Genomic DNA, 21,392 nt, shown 5'->3' with positions numbered 1-21,392 from the left:
CAACCTTCCTTCAGGCCGTACAGGCGTAAATTATTGCGCCTATTCCTGTTTTCAAGGTCCTCCACCTGCTTCTGGACGGTTGTGAGTCTCACATCCATATGTACCGACTTGGTGGCGGCTTCCTGGAGAGTTGATACAGTCTTTTCCACCTTAGAGACTCTGGTGTCCATTAACGACCAGTTGTCAGTCAGAATTTGCAGTTTTGAATTGGTCTCCTCCATAAATGGGCGTAATGCCCGTATTTCCTCAAGGAGAAGCTCCATGGAGATAGCAGACGGTGATTTTGGGGGAGACGGAGGATTATGTTTCAGTCTCTTAGGAGTAGTTTTCACTCCTGGCACGTGGGCGGCTTCCATGTTGAGAGAGGATTCGCAGCTGGAGGAGCCTGCAGAGGCTTCTAATTGAGCCAATGCAGTAAATAGCTTTGAATTTTTAACAAAGTTGCGCTTAGAGGTTTTGCCAGGACCCTCCGCCATGGAAGCGACAGTGAAGGGAAGTCTCCAGGAACAGATAGAGCAGATATGCACCACAGGAATGAAGAAAGACCAACAGAGTCAGTTATATGAGGAGGTGAAGTAAAGTCCAGGACAAGCCAAGAAAAAATGAGAGAGAAATGAGCGCAGCCGGAGCAATACCCAGTGAATAGCAAAGATGAAAAATCAATAAAGTTAATAGAAGGCTCAAAATGGCCACCAAAGCTGAGGAGAGGGCTGAAAATCGAATAAAAACGAAAAAAAATAATTCCATAGGTAAAATAAAGTCACCTTTTGAAGTATGAGCGAAGCGCCGTCATTTCCTGTAATTTTGGGCTGTTTTGGTGAAATGCGCCGACTGCTGTATGTGAAATGCGCGACAAGCGCGCTCCTCAGGCAGGCGCCGGCAAAGGCATCAAGATGGCGGTCGCGGCGGTGGCAGAGCCGCGACCGAAGCAAAACTGAAGCTGCCGGGTGAGAGCGAGGAGCCAGAGATTGCCGAGGGATTATGCAGGTGCTTGGAGCATTCCGCTATCGTTTGCGGAGAAGCATGGTGACAGGGGAAGGCTAGAACCGCCGAAAGTCTTCGGTGGAGACGGAGCCTCACCCCGATGCGTCCATCCGTCTTGGGCGCTTAGCCACGCCCCCCCAACCCTTCCAACACCTGTATGGTGTATATTTGCCTCCCTGTGTCTGAGCAGTCTCTGCAGCTGAAGAAGAAAAAGGTGAAGCCAAGGTACGCGCCTAAGTATGATTGAGATTGTAGCTACTCCTGGCACTAGCAAATTCGGCAGACTACGCCCCTGAAACTGAAAGTTTCAACTTCGAGGCACATGCAAATAGGAGCCAAACACACAGAGTGGCTGCCCTTGGAGAAAACTACAAATGTGCCCAACGAGACACCATCGCACAGTGCCTTCAAATCACGCAGTTTCCAATCACAGACTTGCCTGGAGGAGTACTGCATCAATTTCTCATCCCAAGGATGCCCAAGCAACTGACCCAAAGACTCACCTGTCTGAAAGGAGAATGCATACCTGTTCCTGAGGGCCTCACCTGCTGCCAAAGCCATTAGCCTAGAAGGGCTGCTGTATGAAGACAGCTGCATGCCACTGCTGCCTCAAAGAGATTGGCTTGTGCCTCGTGCATGCCCCTCTGGAAGCTGACCAGCCACCTGGTCTAAACACAGCCAGCACACCTCCTTCCCAGAGAAGTAACATCATGGAATGAAGTGCTGGATGCCAACACGAAGCACACTGCAGCTCCAGAACATTGGTAAAAAACTGAGTGATGTTACTGCAGAAGGACAGGTCATTTGGAGAAAAGTCTGCACCTGTTCTATTACCTACATCAGAGCATCCTAAAGTAAAATAGGGGGTGGATGGGAACTGATTGAAGATTGGGAACAGCCTTACCTGCAAGTATATGCCTTGGACCCATCCATACCCCAGGTATTTGATACTTATTGAGTAGAGCGTAATATTGAGTTTTACCATGTAATAAATCATTTTTCTTTATCAAAGCGAAGCATTGGGATAGACAAACACAATATTGCACTATTGAGTGTGTGTGCAGTGCGGAGCCTGTTGTACCACTCTAACCTTCCCGAGAAGCCTATGATTCACCATCAGTACCACTGAAAGTTAGGTGCTCATGGTTGTAACAGACCCAGTTTGGAGAAAACTGTACGATGGGCCCAAGGGCATCACAGGCAATTGACCCCGGTCCCCACACTTGTGGCCCAGCAACCTCTGCTTGAACCATGGCCCATTGATTTGATCTGATGGTGATACCAACCTAAAACAATAAGGGACATATTTATGAGATTGTCACGCAGTGCAGCAAGTCACCTGCATTACATGGAAAGGGCAGTAATGTGCCATATTGCAATACAGTACATTCCTGTCATTTTCCCTGAGCTATTGCACAATGGGTTGCCTAGCACCAATGCAGGCACTCTTGCACCATGGTGCAAGGGTGCCTGCATTGCATGCAGGTCTGTTTTTGTACTGGAAGAGACACCTTCCTGCACAAAAGCAATCCTGAGAGGCATTTCCCCTTTCTGCGTGTGCTGCAGCAAGCAACACACGTAGAAAGAGGAAGTAAAGAGGCGAAATAAAGCTATTTCTCCTCGTTACAACTCACCTGGGAAGGTGTACCATTTTGGCACATTTACAGGTCTACCAATTTTGGTTTATCTTGGAATGCATCAAAATCCATGGGAATTGCATGGGAAACCCCATGCAATGGCAGTGGAATGCCTTCCCAGGGCAGAGTAACACAATGCATTGATTTGCGCTTCTTTGTGTTACTCCAGATTGATGAAGCCACTCAGGGCCACACAGGGTGGCCTTGCATGGCTTCATAAATTGCATTTTGGACTTCCATCATGCTTGCACCACGTTGCACCATGTTGCATGATGCAAGTGCACTGCAACTCCCCTGATAAATATGCCCCTAAATGTATGAATAAATAAATGTGCGTGTGTATAACTCGTTTAATTTGCTGTAGCACAATTACATCAAATTGCAGCAAAATTATGCAAGATTATGCGGTATTACACAACAAACTCAATCCAGCATTAAGTGCTATTCTCATAGAGCAAAGTGCACCCTCATGTCCAAATTGACCAGAGGATGCATTTTGCTCTAAATGCCTCAGAACACAAACAGCTTCAGCCAACAGCCACATGCGCTGACTAAATGTACTGCTCATGTGTTTCTACTGTATGATTTTTGCACCAAAATACTCATAATTACGAAATTTTTAGTAGTTGTGGGTCAAAAGATTAATGCACATTTACTGAAACTATTCGAATTACTCCTGCATGATTAAAATGTTGCCCAGGTCTGGAAATTACTTCAAAAGAACTTTAGAAGTGTCAACAATATATTAAAAAGTGAGAATCGGCAAGATGAAAGAAATTGAACGAATTTTACATACATTTATATTCCGGCACCTGACCTTCCAGAATTTCATAGGAAAAGAATGGGCTTTTTCTCTGGAAAAATGTGGCAAACCTATCAATCGATAGCTAACAGAGACAACTCCAGACAGGGAAAGCTATAAATCTCATTCCTACTGAAAATGTGGCATCCTCATGAGCAACTAAAGAAAGCATGGAATATTTTGAAGCAGCAATATGCCTGCATCTTAGCTCTCATGCAATTAAGGCAACAGGCAAAAAGAACACATGGCAAAATTAGAGAATAAAAAAACACAAAACACTCTTTGGCTTGTGAATTGGTCCTGCTCTGGCCCCATTAGCTCCACTTCTAGAACTGACCAAATCAACAGCATCTTCCATATCCTATCAAACAGACAAACACCACTGGTTCATCTGCACTTATTTCTTCTCTACTTTGCCACAAATGTTTGCTTGACTGCCATAGGTATCAGCATGACCAGTTTCTGTGACTCCCACTTAACTCCCAATTAACTTCCGTGCCCATCCCAGGACAAAACTCTTGGATGAGCTAGGAACCTCACTCCCGTTATTTGGAAGGTAATGCTGAGTATATCATCCTAAAAGTCGCAGACCATATGGCTGTCCCATAAAATGTTTGTTAGCGAGTCCCTCTTCCCACATCCCTGTAACAAATGTTGTTTTTTTCTTATCAAAAGTGTGAAGTCTAGCTTTTCTGTAGGGACAGATATATAGTATTTTGAACAGGTGTCAACCCTATTATGGCTTGTGCCCTCCCATATGATTTGTGCATAATATCAGCCAAATCTTTATCTGACATGGAGATTTCCAGCTTCCTTTCACATGAACACCGGAAGCTCCTCCTCAGTGAAGTCTCCTTTTAGGGCAGCACATGTTAAATTCTTGATGTCAAATTCTTTTTTTTTTTTCTAATTGATATCAGTCATTTGCAGGAGTTTCCCAAAGAACTTGCATTCTCTTGTCACACGAGTCTAACCATATGGGGTATTTCCTAGTAGAGCAAATGCATTCAGTGATACCTCTACCCCTTCCCTAAGTCAAATTCTGACTATTTTGTTCAAGTAATTTAATACTGCCTTTGCCTAAAATATCTCTTATCTTCAGGCATCTATTTTCTTCTCATTTGTTAAATTTCACCCTGTACTGGTCAGGCTGGAAGGCTCGTTACTGAAGTGGTGGGTGAATTTGGACGGATAACTTGCTAGTTCCCTTCCAAATTAACCATGCCCCACGCCCACACCATCATGCTGAGCAATGAAAACACCAACACTCTTGTTGCCCGAGAGTGTGATATAAGAAATATCAATTTTTCTCAGTTTTCACCCTCAGCCACTCAAACATGTATCTCAATTTAGATGCTCCACAATAAGAAACAAAATGAGGAATTCCTAAACTCCCTGTCTTGTGGAAAGAAGGCCCATTCTTCTCCCCACACTCAACCTCTTCCCTCTGCCTCTATAAAACAGATCTTTAGTAGATGATTAAGGAAACTTCAAGGCAGATGGGGCCTGAATGAGGAACAATATCTTCAGCAGGACCATCATCTCAATTGTTGCAAAGCATACCAGCCACAGGAGGCGCAAGTTATACCATTGTTGGAAATCCCCCTTGATGGAATTCAGCAGCGTCAGGTAGTTTGCGACAAAAAGGCCTAATGTGATAAGTAATGTGTACCACTAAATATTTAATTAGGATCTTAGCAAGCAAAGAAAGAGTTTAATTTTTTAGGCTGCAATGAGTGTCAGTGAAGAAGTTGAGGCATAGGATCTCTGATTTTGCCATACTTATCGTAAACCTTGAACCTTGCTGGAACAACGTAACTCTTCTAGCAGAACCAGAAGAAGCAAGTAAGCTGGATCCAGCAACGAGACCAGGAAATTATCAGTTGAGATAATCATCTTAAATGAGTTGGGTCCCAGCTGGATATCTGTGGTCTACAGATTATACCTGGTTCTCTGAGTCTACGGTTCAATGTATAAGATGAAATGGATAAGTGAAAGGAGGCAGGTCTCCTTGTACCCCCTTAACAACAACTATTTCTTTGTGGCCTGTGCTGCATACCCACCCAGTTCATATCCATAAGCACTGCCCCAAAGCTGCCTTATTTTTTTTATTTGATTTGATTTAAGTTTTATAGAGTGTAGCGTCGGCCCTAAGGTGTCTTTGCACTGTTTTCCACTGGCAGTTCTAGCGTACTACAGAAGGAGGGTAAATAACCAGGTCTTCAGTGATTTCCTGAAGGTAGGCTTGATTCCTCAAACTCCAGGGCATTTGGTTCCATAGCACGTAATGTTGGGGTACGGTTCGCCCGCAGATATCACAATGTTTATTGTGAAACGATGCGCACACACGCACGTAATGTCGGCGTACAGTTCGCCCGCGTATGGCACCATGTTAATTGTGATACGATGCGCACACATGAACGTAATGTCGGGGTACGGTTCGCCTGCGTATGGTACCGTGTTAATTGTGATACGATGCGCACACACGCACGTTATGTCAGGGTACGGTGCGTTTCACACGGCGCGTTTCACACGCTGTAGTGAATGCAGGGGTACGGTGCGTTTTACACGGTGCGTTTCACACGCTGTAGTGAATGCAGGGGTACGGTGCGTTTTAGACGGTGCGTTTCACATGCTGTAGTGAATGCAGGTGTCCGGTGCGTTTTACACTGCGTTTCACACGCTGTAGTGAATGGAGGGGTACGGTGCATTTTACACAGTGCGTTTCACAAGCTGTAGTGAATGCAGGGGCACGGTGCATTTTACACGGTGCGGTTTTACACGGTGCGTTTCACACGCTGTAGTGAATGCAGGGGTACGGTGCGTTTTACACGGTGCGTTTCAAAAGCTGATGTCAAAGCAGGGGTAGGGAACATTGCACACGCTCACGTATGGCACAATCACAATAGTGATACGAGGTGCACACATGGCAGGGATGTAGGGGTACGGTTAAAACAAGGAGGTCTATCAAGTTCTTGTCATTGCATACTTACATGAGCTGGCCCTAGGAGTGCCAAGCAGGGATATAGCACAGGGCATCTGATCTTGTTGCACAATCGATGTATGATGACCTGTTGACACATGTCATGTGTGATGGGGCACTATGTGGTACACATAACCTTTACACTTGTCACATGTGTACCATTATGCAGATGTAGCCATGCACATCAACACTGGGATGGCACAGTCATCACTATGGGCACCTGTCTCATGATGCCAGGGACTGGAGCACTTTGTCACTTGACATTTCACGCTCATCATGACCCTATGTGACAATGTCATGTGTGTGCCATGTTAAAGATTGAGTTTGCTGTTTGTGTTCCGTAAAATGCATCTGCTGTTGGTGCATCTATAATGGGTCTGTGTTGTGATTGAAATGGTTTACCATGTATGCACACCATGCCACATGTGCATTTCCACGGCTTTTGGGTCTGATGGCATCATACCTCATTTATCCCCATGCATACATGTCTGTATCGTGACAATGGCTGTGGTGTTGCGTTGTCACATGCACACCTTATTAGCAATTTTTCTGATACGTACAATAGATATACCATTTGCCCTGGGTGTGTGCCTTGCAGTCAGCTGTCTGTATGGGATGACAACCTTCTAATGCAGGTCTGGGGACGTGTGTCACTCCAGTGATATCTTGATCTGCTCACTCAGACCAGCCCAGCAGCTCTTTTGTGTGCCTGTAATGTTAATTTCACAAACGGCAGCTGTATCTGGGTTTTCGTTGGAGTGCCAGCAAGCTGGCATATGTGTCTTGGATGTACTGCTTACGCCAGACCCCATAGTGACTTGATGTGTAGTAGCAGTGTTGAATGTGCTATGTATCGTTGTTGGCTGACAGTTGTCCTCCATTCTTACAAAATATGTCCTGCAGGGCACCGCCTCTACCTAGGCCTTTTCCAGACTTGAAGACCATGAGGGAACGTGATTGCATCTGACTTTACAGATTCACTTGACGGACAGGCTGGAACCACATCTCCAACCGCGACTCAGGTATCCGACTGCGCTGACACCAAAGCTAACGGTGATGGCAGCCCTACATTTTTTTGCTACAGGTACGTTTCAATTTACCATAGCTGATGTGGGCGGTATGTCACAAACCATGTTCAGCCGTGTCCTACGTGGTGTGCTAACTGCCATGTTGGATCACATTGATGAATTCATCAAATTTCCAACTCCTGAAGAGTTGACAGATGTAAAGGGTGAATTCTATGCCCTGGGAGGGATGCCACATGTCATTGGGTCCATTGATGGAACACATGTGGCTTTGGTGCCACCACAGGCTCAGGAGCAGGCCTACCGCAACAGGAAACATTACCACTCAATAAATGCCCTGGTGGTGTGTCTTGCTAACATGCTGATTTCCCATGTTTGTGCACGTTTTCCAGGATCGTGCCATGATGCTTTCATCATGAGGCGTAGCAGGGTACCACAGATGATGCTGCAGCTGCGCAACGATCGAGCATGTCTTGTTGGTGGGTAAACTCTGTTTGTCCTGTATGTCTCATTTTAGTTTGGCTATGACAGCATCTCATTACACAATTATTCACATGATGTATATTTGTAGGAGACGCGGGATATCCCAACATGCCGTAGCTCATGACACTGCTCCGCAACCCAAGAACAGCTGCAGACTAGCGGTACAATAATGCACACGGGCAGACCAGGCGAGTGATTGAGCGGACATTTGGACTCCTGATGAGCCGATTCCTGTGCCTCGATAAGACCGGCGGATCCCTGCCATATGCCCCGGTCAAGGTGTGTAAAATCTTCATTGTGTGCTGCATGCAGCACAACATGGCAGTTGAGAAGGCCGTGCCACTCATCCTGGATCCTGAGGAGCTGGAACTTCCACCCGTTGAGGTAGAAGGGCTTGGCCACGATGAAAGTGATGAGGAGAAGGAAGATGATATCTGGAGTCAGCTCATACGCAACTTCTTCTCTTAATGGTGAGTCACTGGGAATTAGTGTGCAAGCTTGTGGCATAGAGTGGCATGTGTACTGGTTGTCCAGCTGACTGTATGCAAAGTCACTTTGATGTTTGTTGTGATGTGTCACACAAGTGATGATGTCATGCCCACACATATGCGCAATGAGTGATCTTGGAATGTACATGTGTACTACATTGTGAGTTTTTTTTACATGACCATGTCTGTAGGGAAATATTTTGAACGTGTCCCCTTGTGTGCCTGCCATTCCCAGGTTGCTCTGCCTGTTGTCTGTTCGTGTCATCTAGTACTCCTGCTATTCATCCTGATGATGGCAACGTGTCCCTAATCAGCGTTCCATGCTTGGACATGTGGAAATGTCAGTTAGGGTAAGAAATCCAAACAGGCTGTTTTGGGTTGGTTTGGTTTGGGAATGAGTGGGAATTTTTTCTGTGCATGTTGTAGAACCATACATACATGTCTCATTTCCATGGATCAAATTGCATGTTACACCACTCCCATGACAGGATAGTCACCCTTCTTGACAGTCATATGTTGTTGAGTGTTGACTCTGGTGAATATCAATGTGTGTAAACCTTGAGCCTGACACATTGCGGATGTCACCGGTTGACATTGTGTGTGACATCACAACCACAGGCTCTGTGTGGAATTGCAGCCTCACTGTCTGCAGCAGGATGTGTCTGGCTCATCCCCTTAATCTTGTGGCCCAGTACAGTTTGATGTCCCAAAAAACATGTTGTGAAGGTGTGGGCCAGTGCATGTCCCACATGTTCTGACAACTGTCCAGTGAGTCTCTTCGTATGGATGAATTGCCCCATGTGCCAGTTTGTAATGTCACTGTCACATCGCTACATCAGTGCCGGTGGAGAACACTGCTTTGCAAGCCTTCTCTGTAAGTTGATGTTAACTTTCTATTCCCATGATGCCAGGAATGTTGCGCTGATGACATCCCAACATAGTGCTGTGGCAAATGTAAACACTGCCGTTACACCAGTCGGGTGACGTTAATCCCAGGATTCTCTTGTGCCGTGCTGCATATCCTGGTCATGGTAGGGGTGGTTTTGTGGCTTTGTTCCTCATTACTCTCTGTAGAGTTTGGTCCCACCTGCTTGTCATGTTCGGCATTGTAAGGCACAGTTGGAAGATCCAATGACTGGCTCTTGCTTGGCTTCCTTGTGTTTAGATAATTCCCTTCCTCGTTGCATGAGCTTATTACGGCTCTTGCGGGTGATATGTAACTTACCTTCATGTCCCTCACTGATTCCCAGGGCTAACTACGGATTTTTGGCTTTGTGTGAGTAGCACTGCTACACATTCAATTTACAGTAATGTTGAGCCTCATTCATACACTGTGACTTAGTTGATGACCGTATGGTTCTAATTGCACTCAGTGTCTTTGGGCTGACCAGACTGGGCGCTGCTTTTGCTGTTGTGAACGTCGCTGGATTTGGAACTTTTGTCCCCTGGTCGCGGCTCCCGCTACCCGGTTGCAGCTGCTGGACCCCGGACCCCGGACCCGCCCTCACCGCCCACACCGCTGCGGGACTGCGAGGCGCTTTCCACACCTGCAGCCTCTTCCCGCAGCGGCCACGCCCCCCCGCCTGGCTTCTGCATAAATGTTCGCAGCACCCGCTGCGCAGGTGCTACTCAGTGTCTTTGGGCTGACCAGACTGGGCGTTGCTTTTGCTGTTGTGAACGTCGCTGGATTTGGAACTTTTGTCCCCTGGTCGCGGCTCCCGCTACCCGGTTGCAGCTGCTGGACCCCGGTCCCGCCCTCACCGCCCACACCGCTGCGGGACTGCAAGGCGCTTTCCACACCTGCAGCCTCTTCCCGCAGCGGCCACGCCCCCCCGCCTGGCTTCTGCATAATTTTTCGCAGCACCCGCTTTACCAACTTTTGAAATCACCACGTCCAGGAACACCATCTCATCCGTATGATACGAGTGGGTGAATTTCAAATTAGAGTCACAGGTGTTTATCCAGTCGAAAAACTCTAGTAGTTTCAGTTCAGGCCCCTGCCAAATGACGATGACATCATCAATGTAACGCCTCCAAAAGTTCAAATATGGGAGGTAAGGGTTATTATCAGCTAGGATGAAGATTTTCTCAAAATTGTAGACGTACAACCCCGCCACGCTGGGGGCTAAAGTATTGCCCATCGAAGTCCCTCTTGATTGCAAAAAGAGGTTACCTCTGTACTCAAAAAAGTTTTGTTTCAAAGCGAGGGTAGCACAAGAAATCACAAACTCCTTTGGGGTCACGTAATCCCAGGTGGACTCCTCAAGGGTAGCTTCTAAAACGCAATTTCTGGGGGTACACAGTGTGGCGGAGGGGTAAACGTGGATTTGAGTCGCAAACCCGTGTCGCCCGTGCTCAATTCTTCCCCTTCTGATGTTTCACATTCGAAGAAACTCTTGAGTTTGAGCTTACGTAAAAAAGCTGCAAGTTCGCAGTTCAACTTAAAACGGTCCAGGCGGGCTATAGGTATAAAGCCAAGTCCTTTTTCAAGGACAGCACTCTCTGCTTGTGTCAAAACGAGTTTGGATAAGTTAGTCACCAAGCTCACTGGTTGCTCGGACCTGCTCGTCGTTCCTGCGTCTTGCTTCTCATGTTGTCTCCCACAGACTCCTCTTCCTCCCAATGTACCTGGTTGTTTCCTTTTGCCCTGCCGCGACCCCTCCGACCCTGTGATAAAAAAGGAGGGCGATACATATTCTGTTGGAAAAGCGGTGGGGGGAAAGGTGGAGGGTTCCACCCCATCATTTGATGGTATTGTGCCGGATGGTAGGCCCCATGGAAATTCCCCGGCCCTGGTTGTGGGAAAGGTTGCCAATTCTATGAGAAGTTAGATTGTTTCCTATTCCTGCCTCTGCCTCTTTGGCGTGATTTCGTGCTGTCCCCACTCGATCCACTGGTTGTTGAATCATTATCCGAACCATCGGTACTCCCAGCTCTCTTAGTAGTTGGAGTGTAAGTTGTGCTGGCATAGGGATAGATTTTTTCAAAGGACCATTTAACGAATTCTTTTTGGAATTGTTGGGCCTTTGACTGAGCCAGAGAGTCCTTATACTCATTTATTTCTTTATTGAGTTCGTCTAGACGTTTTTTGTACCCTGTTAGTGTGGTCTTTATGTGGGTCTCAGTGAGCTGTATCTCAATCAATATTTCCTCTGATAGTCTGAGAGCAGTTTTTTTTAAGGACTAACCAGTCGCGGGTACAATGCCACGCGATCTGGGCCCAATCCTTTCCAAACTGAGCGTCGTCCAAGAAGATCCGTGGAGCGTTCGTTACCAACAGATCCTTAGGAGCAACATTGTTGCGTGGAGAAGATGTTAAAATTGTACCGTGTAAGATTGTCCTAATCCTACTACTTTTTAGTTCTGTCAGTTTGTCCCATTCGGTGGTTTGCGATATGGTCTGTGCAATTGAAGGGTCCGCGAACAGGGTGGGGTCCGCCAATAAGGCATCCACCCTCTGCATTCGAGAAGGATAAGCCAAAATTCTCCATGCCGTCGTATACTAAGCTCGCCATTCTTGATCACTGAAGATCAGAATAGTAGGTTACAAATAAACTCTCGCAGCTGTGCGCTGCTCAATTACATCAAACAGAAGGAGAGTGAGGGAAAAAGACACTCTTGATCCCCTAGGAAATATACTCAATAACAACGAAAGAGTGCCTAATTAGGCATTAAAAAAGGGCACACACAGATGTTTGTAGAAGGACCCTCACTCATCAACCTGGTTGGTGACATGCTTCATCATAGGGTCACCACCGAATCGGCCGAGTACCGTTTCGGTGTGCTACGATGCCTGCAATTGCAGCGGAGCAGGTTTTTATTTTGTGCAAGTGAAAGTGATGTAGTGAGATTTAAAAAGTAACCAGATACTACCTTGAAAACACTTTATTCTGGGTGTTTTGTTTACTAGCTAAAAACAAGTGGCGGATCTGAACCAGCTGAGTGATGGGGCTGGGAGATCCGATTAGGCACAAATGGTGAAAAAATTGGTCGACATGTTTCTGCTTATATATTGATGCGTGTTCTGCTAAGCTTTCATCAGGACCTTGTGATTGGTGAGACCATGGTGGTATACGCTCGCTAAGGCGTACCCTAACCACTGGTCTAGTGCAATTTATAAAACTCACGGTTTTACCACGTGAAACGGTCTTCAAATGGTTCTCAGACCGGTAATAACCTGCAAGAAAAGAGAACAACTGGGGTGATGATGCATCCTAATCTTGCTTTGTTAAAGGATTGTACATAGAGTAACTACAAATCAACATCTGTGCTGTGTGTTTAAAAACAAAAATGTCTCGTGGGAACTGCCGCTTTACTCGGGATAAGAGGCGGACTGTTCGGCTGTCTCGTGTGAGTTATACAAAACGCCAATGCCTACAAACTGTTAGGCCTTTACATTACACTCCCTCTCTTATGAGGCGAGCCGCACCCCCAATCATTGGTTATAGAGGGAAGTGACTTTGTAGTATTGTTCAACTTGGCTGCCATTCAAGGGTGCCCCAGGTACCAAGTACACATGAACAAGTGGCCCCCGGTGCCCACTAGGCAAGGCTTATTTTGGGCAGAGCTATAAGTTAAAATTAAAAATTAAAAAATTCGACGGCATGAGGAAGATTGCTTACTTATTACAAGATGTCGAGTTACTTCATGGAAACCAGACGGGGGACCCGCTAGGAGTTCTGTGGGGTGAAAATGGAGGTAGTACAAAAGTTAGTTCCCACCGCTGCGGAAAGGAGCCCCTTTCCCACCGAAGTCGAACGGCACCTACTTCCAAATTTTCAGGGTCCCGCCAAATGCCTACCCGTGCACGTCTGGATCAGAATATTGCAGATGAGAAGGAAGGACCGGCAAATAAAGGGAATCTCTTCCGTATCACGTGATAGGACGTCACAAAAACGTCAGTACGTAACGTCACCACGTGGTTTCTTAGTTAAACTGAGACTAGAACGCTGACCTTTGGAGCGCGCTTTACACTAGTTCAGTATAAAACTTTATTTAAACATGCCCAGTTGCAGACAGCGTAGCTACGCTGTGTTTTACGGAATCTAGTGTCAATACAGGCAACAAACTTTCTTTGGACAGAGCAGGAACTTGGCCAAATAAATGAAATGAATTGCAACGTATACATAAATTACTCAGCAACATGTTGTATTGAGTGCTTCAGCGGTAGTCCTGTCAGGATATAGTGCCAAATTGTGGCAACAGCGCACCTCTACTAGACCAACACTTCTACGTTACTGTCCGCAATGATAGACATTGGGCATCTCACCTAAAATTCGTCGCAAAAGAAATTAGGGAGTATAGGGGACCCCGGGGGATCAACTAGAAGTCTCTAGACTGGTATAATTCATATTGGTTGCTGCAGTAACTCGCTTTCAGTTAGAGAAACAATACTAGTATGAAGAGAGATACAAAGATTATCTTGGAATGCATCAAAATCCATTGAAATTGCATGTGAAACCCCATGCAATGGCAGTGGAATGCCTTCCCAGGGTAGAGTAACACAATGCAGTGATTTGCGCATCTTTGTGTTACTCCAGATTGATGGAGCCACTCAGGGCCACACATGGTGGCCTTGCATGGCTCCATAAATTGCATTTTGGGCTTGCATCATGCTTGCACCACGTTGCAATATGTTGCATGATGCAAGTGCACTGCAACTCCCCTGATAAATATGCCCCTAAATATATGAATAAATAAATATGCGTGGGTATAACTCGTTTAATTTGCTGTGGCACAATTACATCAAATTGCAGAAAAATTATGCAAGATTATGCGGTATTACACAACAAACTCAATCCAGCATTAAGTGCTATTCTCATAGAGCAAAGTGCACCCTCATGTCCAAATTGACCAGACGATGCATTTTGCGCTAAATGTCTCAGAACACAAACAGCTTCAGCCAACAGCCACATGCGCTGACTAAATTTACTGCTCGTGTGTTTCTACTGTATGATTTTTGTTCAAAAATACTCATAATTACGAAATTTTCAGTAGTTGTGGGTCAAAAGAGAAACGCACATTTACTGAAACTATTCGAATTACTCCCGCATGATTAAAATTTTGCCCAGGTCTGGAAATTACTTCAAAAGAACTGTAGAACTGTCAACAATATATTAAACAGTGAGAATCGGCAAGTTCAAAAAAATTGAACGAATTTTACATACATTTATATTCCGGCACCTGACCTCCCAGAATTTCATAGGAAAAGAATGGCCTTTTTCTCGCGAAAAATGTGGCAAACCTATCAATCGATAGCTTACATAGCAAACTCTAGACAGGGAAAGCTCTAAATCTCCTTCCTACTGAAAATGTGGCATCCTCATGAGCAACTAAAGAAAGCATGGAATATTTTGAAGCAGCAATATGCCTGCATCTTAGCTCTCATGCAGTTAAGGCAACAGGCAAAAAGAACAAATGGAAAAATGAGAGATTTAAAAAACACAAAACACTCTTTCGCTTGTGAATTGGTCCTGCTCTGGCCCCATTAGCTTCACTTCTAGAACTGACCAAATCAACAGCATCTGCCATATCCTATCAAACAGACAAACACCACAGGGGGGTCTGCACTTATTTCTTCTCTACTTTGCCACAAATGTTTGCTTGACTGCCATAGGTATCAGCATGACCAGTTTCTGTGACCCCCACTTAAGTCCCAATTAACTTCCGTGCCCATCCCAGGACAAAACTCTTGGATGAGCTAGGAACCTCACTCCCGTTATTTGGAAGGTAATGCTGAGTATATCATCCTAAAAGTCGCAGACCATATGGCTGTCCCATAAAATGTTTGTTAGCGAGTCCCTCTTCCCACATCCCTGTAACAAATGTTGTTTTTTTCTTATCAAAAGTGTGAAGTCTAGCTTTTCTGTAGGGACAGATATATAGTATTTTGAACAGGTGTCAACCCTATTATGGCTTGTGCCCTCCCATATGATTTGTGCATACTATCAGCCAAATCTTTATCTGACATGGAGATTTCCAGCTTCCTTTCACATGAACACCGGAAGCTGATCCTCAGTGAAGTCTCCTTTTAGGGCAGCACATGTTAAATCCTTGATGTCAAATTCTTTTTTTTTTCTAATTGATATCAGTCATTTGCAGGAGTTTCCCAAAGAACTTGCATTCTCTTGTCACACGAGTCTAACCATATGGGGTATTTCCTAGTAGAGCAAATGCATTCAGTGATACCTCTACCCCTTCCCTAAGTCAAATTCTGACTATTTTGTTCAAGTAATTTAATACTGCCTTTGCCTAAAATATCTCTTATCTTCAGGCATCTATTTTATTCTCATTTGTTAAATTTCATCCTGTACTGGTCAGGCTGGAAGGCTCGTTACTAAAGTGGTGGGTGAATTTGGACGGATAACTTGCTAGTTCCCTTCCAAATTAACCATGCCCCACGCCCACACCATCATGCTGAGCAATGAAAACCCCAACACTCTTGTTGCCCGAGAGTGTGATATAAGAAATATCAATTTTTCTCAGTTTTCACCCTCAGCCACTCAAACATGTATCTCAATTGAGATGCTCCACAATAAGAAACAAAATGAGGAATTCCTAAACTCCCTGTCTTGTGGAAAGAAGGCCCATTCTTCTCCCCACACTCAACCTCTTCCCTCTGCCTCTATAAAACAGGTCTTTAGTAGATGATTAAGGAAACTTCAAGGCAGATGGGGCCTGAATGAGGAACAATATCTTCAGCAGGACCATCATCTCAATTGTTGCAAAGCATACCAGCCACAGGAGGCGCAAGTTATGCCATTGTTGGAAATCCCCCTTGATGGAATTCAGCAGCGTCAGGTAGTTTGCGACAAAAAGGCCTAATGTGATAAGTAATGTGTACCACTAAATATTTAATTAGGATCTTAGCAAGCAAAGAAAGAGTTTAATTTTTTAGGCTGCAATGAGTGTCAGTGAAGAAGTTGAGGCATAGGATCTCTGATTTTGCCATACTTATCGTAAACCTTGAACCTTGCTGGAACAACGTAACTCTTCTAGCAGAACCAGAAGAAGCAAGTAAGCTGGATCCAGCAACGAGACCAGGAAATTATCAGTTGAGATAATCATCTTAAATGAGTTGGGTCCCAGCTGGATATCTGTGGTCTACAGATTATACCTGGTTCTCTGAGTCTACGGTTCAATGTATAAGATGAAATGGATAAGTGAAAGGAGGCAGGTCTCCTTGTACCCCCTTAACAACAACTATTTCTTTGTGGCCTGTGCTGCATACCCCACCCAGTTCATATCCATAAGCACTGCCCCAAAGCTGCCTTATTTTTTTTATTTGATTTGATTTAAGTTTTATAGAGTGTAGCGTCGGCCCTAAGGTGTCTTTGCACTGTTTTCCACTGGCAGTTCTAGCGTACTACAGAAGGAGGGTAAATAACCAGGTCTTCAGTGATTTCCTGAAGGTAGGCTTGATTCCTCAAACTCCAGGGCATTTGGTTCCATAGCACGTAATGTTGGGGTACGGTTCGCCCGCAGATATCACAATGTTAATTGTGAAACGATGCGCACACACGCACGTAATGTCGGCGTACAGTTCGCCCGCGTATGGCACCATGTTAATTGTGATACGATGCGCACACATGAACGTAATGTCGGGGTAAGGTTCGCCTGCGTATGGTACCGTGTTAATTGTGATACGATGCGCACACACGCACGTTATGTCAGGGTACGGTGCGTTTCACACGGCGCGTTTCACACGCTGTAGTGAATGCAGGGGTACGGTGCATTTTACATGGTGCGTTTCACACGCTGTAGTGAATGCAGGGGTATGGTGCGTTTTAGACGGTGTGTTTCACACGCTGTAGTGAATGCAGGGGTACAGTGCATTTTACACGGTGCATTTCACATGCTATAGTGAATGCAGGGGTACGGTGCGTTTTAGACGGTGCGGTTTTACACGGTGCGTTTCACACGCTGTAGTGAATGCAGGGGTACGGTGCATTTTACACGGTGCGTTTCACACGCTGTAGTGAATTTAGGGGTACGGTGCGTTTTAGACGGTGCGTTTCACATGCTGTAGTGAATGCAGGTGTCCGGTGCGTTTTACACTGCGTTTCACACGCTGTAGTGAATGGAGGGGTACGGTGCATTTTACACAGTGCGTTTCACAAGCTGTAGTGAATGCAGGGGCACGGTGCATTTTACACGGTGCGGTTTTACACGGTGCGTTTCACACGCTGTAGTGAATGCAGGGGTACGGTGCGTTTTACACGGTGCGTTTCAAAAGCTGATGTCAAAGCAGGGGTAGGGAACATTGCACACGCTCACGTATGGCACAATCACAATAGTGATACGAGGTGCACACATGGCAGGGATGTAGGGGTACGGTTAAAACAAGGAGGTCTATCAAGTTCTTGTCATTGCATACTTACATGAGCTGGCCCTAGGAGTGCCAAGCAGGGATATAGCACAGGGCATCTGATCTTGTTGCACAATCGATGTATGATGACCTGTTGACACATGTCATGTGTGATGGGGCACTATGTGGTACACATAACCTTTACACTTGTCACATGTGTACCATTATGCAGATGTAGCCATGCACATCAACACTGGGATGGCACAGTCATCACTATGGGCACCTGTCTCATGATGCCAGGGACTGGAGCACTTTGTCACTTGACATTTCACGCTCATCATGACCCTATGTGACAATGTCATGTGTGTGCCATGTTAAAGATTGAGTTTGCTGTTTGTGTTCCGTAAAATGCATCTGCTGTTGGTGCATCTATAATGGGTCTGTGTTGTGATTGAAATGGTTTACCATGTATGCACACCATGCCACATGTGCATTTCCACGGCTTTTGGGTCTGATGGCATCATACCTCATTTATCCCCATGCATACATGTCTGTATCGTGACAATGGCTGTGGTGTTGCGTTGTCACATGCACACCTTATTAGCAATTTTTCTGATACGTACAATAGATATACCATTTGCCCTGGGTGTGTGCCTTGCAGTCAGCTGTCTGTATGGGATGACAACCTTCTAATGCAGGTCTGGGGACGTGTGTCACTCCAGTGATATCTTGATCTGCTCACTCAGACCAGCCCAGCAGCTCTTTTGTGTGCCTGTAATGTTAATTTCACAAACGGCAGCTGTATCTGGGTTTTCGTTGGAGTGCCAGCAAGCTGGCATATGTGTCTTGGATGTACTGCTTACGCCAGACCCCATAGTGACTTGATGTGTAGTAGCAGTGTTGCATGTGCTATGTATCGTTGTTGGCTGACAGTTGTCCTCCATTCTTCCAAAATATGTCCTGCAGGGCACCGCCTCTACCTAGGCCTTTTCCAGACTTGAAGACCATGAGGGAACGTGATTGCATCTGACTTTACAGATTCACTCGAGAGTTGATTCAGGACTTGACGGACAGGCTGGAACCACATCTCCAACCGCGACTCAGGTATCCGACTGCGCTGACACCAAAGCTAACGGTGATGGCAGCCCTACATTTTTTTGCTACAGGTACGTTTCAATTTACCATAGCTGATGTGGGCGGTATGTCACAAACCATGTTCAGCCGTGTCCTACGTGGTGTGCTAACTGCCATGTTGGATCACATTGATGAATTCATCAAATTTCCAACTCCTGAAGAGTTGACAGATGTAAAGGGTGAATTCTATGCCCTGGGAGGGATGCCACATGTCATTGGGTCCATTGATGGAACACATGTGGCTTTGGTGCCACCACAGGCTCAGGAGCAGGCCTACCGCAACAGGAAACATTACCACTCAATAAATGCCCTGGTGGTGTGTCTTGCTAACATGCTGATTTCCCATGTTTGTGCACGTTTTCCAGGATCGTGCCATGATGCTTTCATCATGAGGCGTAGCAGGGTACCACAGATGATGCTGCAGCTGCGCAACGATCGAGCATGTCTTGTTGGTGGGTAAACTCTGTTTGTCCTGTATGTCTCATTTTAGTTTGGCTATGACAGCATCTCATTACACAATTATTCACATGATGTATATTTGTAGGAGACGCGGGATATCCCAACATGCCGTAGCTCATGACACTGCTCCGCAACCCAAGAACAGCTGCAGACTAGCGGTACAATAATGCACACGGGCAGACCAGGCGAGTGATTGAGCGGACATTTGGACTCCTGATGAGCCGATTCCTGTGCCTCGATAAGACCGGCGGATCCCTGCCATATGCCCCGGTCAAGGTGTGTAAAATCTTCATTGTGTGCTGCATGCAGCACAACATGGCAGTTGAGAAGGCCGTGCCACTCATCCTGGATCCTGAGGAGCTGGAACTTCCACCCGTTGAGGAAGAAGGGCTTGGCCACGATGAAAGTGATGAGGAGAAGGAAGATGATATCTGGAGTCAGCTCATACGCAACTTCTTCTCTTAATGGTGAGTCACTGGGAATTAGTGTGCAAGCTTGTGGCATAGAGTGGCATGTGTACTGGTTGTCCAGCTGACTGTATGCAAAGTCACTTTGATGTTTGTTGTGATGTGTCACACAAGTGATGACGTCATGCCCACACATTTTTTCCTCAATGAGTGATCTTGGAATGTACATGTGTACTACATTGTGAGTTTTTTTTACATGACCATGTCTGTAGGGAAATATTTTGAACGTGTCCCCTTGTGTGCCTGCCATTCCCAGGTTGCTCTGCCTGTTGTCTGTTCGTGTCATCTTAGTACTCCTGCTATTCATCCTGATGATGGCAACGTGTCCCTAATCAGCGTTCCATGCTTGGACATGTGGAAATGTCAGTTAGGGTAAGAAATCCAAACAGGCTGTTTTGGGTTGGTTTGGTTTGGGAATGAGTGGGAATTTTTTCTGTGCATGTTGTAGAACCATACATACATGTCTCATTTCCATGGATCAAATTGCATGTTACACCACTCCCATGACTGGATAGTCACCCTTCTTGACAGTCATATGTTGTTGAGTGTTGACTCTGGTGAATATCAATGTGTGTAAACCTTGAGCCTGACACATTGCGGATGTCACCGGTTGACATTGTGTGTGACATCACAACCACAGGCTCTGTGTGGAATTGCAGCCTCACTGTCTGCAGCAGGATGTGTCTGGCTCATCCCCTTAATCTTGTGGCCCAGTACAGTTTGATGTCCCAAAAAACATGTTGTGAAGGTGTGGGCCAGTGCATGTCCCACATGTTCTGACAACTGTCCAGTGAGTCTCTTCGTATGGATGAATTGCCCCATGTGCCAGTTTGTAATGTCACTGTCACATCGCTACATCAGTGCCGGTGGAGAACACTGCTTTGCAAGCCTTCTCTGTAAGTTGATGTTAACTTTCTATTCCCATGATGCCAGGAATGTTGCGCTGATGACATCCCAACATAGTGCTGTGGCAAATGTAAACACTGCCGTTACACCAGTCGGGTGACGTTAATCCCAGGATTCTCTTGTGCCGTGCTGCATATCCTGGTCATGGTAGGGGTGGTTTTGTGGCTTTGTTCCTCATTACTCTCTGTAGAGTTTGGTCCCACCTGCTTGTCATGTTCGGCATTGTAAGGCACAGTTGGAAGATCCAATGACTGGCTCTTGCTTGGCTTCCTTGTGTTTAGATAATTCCCTTCCTCGTTGCATGAGCTTATTACGGCTCTTGCGGGTGATATGTAACTTACCTTCATGTCCCTCACTGATTCCCAGGGCTAACTACGGATTTTTGGCTTTGTGTGAGTAGCACTGCTACACATTCAATTTACAGTAATGTTGAGCCTCATTCATACACTGTGACTTAGTTGATGACCGTATGGTTCTAATTGCACTCAGTGTCTTTGGGCTGACCAGACTGGGCGCTGCTTTTGCTGTTGTGAACGTCGCTGGATTTGGAACTTTTGTCCCCTGGTCGCGGCTCCCGCTACCCGGTTGCAGCTGCTGGACCCCGGACCCCGGACCCGCCCTCACCGCCCACACCGCTGCGGGACTGCGAGGCGCTTTCCACACCTGCAGCCTCTTCCCGCAGCGGCCACGCCCCCCCGCCTGGCTTCTGCATAAATG

Source organism: Lissotriton helveticus, chromosome 10 (genome assembly GCF_964261635.1).
Source record: "Lissotriton helveticus chromosome 10, aLisHel1.1, whole genome shotgun sequence".
NCBI lineage: Eukaryota > Metazoa > Chordata > Amphibia > Caudata > Salamandridae > Lissotriton > Lissotriton helveticus.
The sequence above is the reverse complement of the archived record's forward strand: the minus strand, read 5'-3'. Positions refer to the sequence as shown.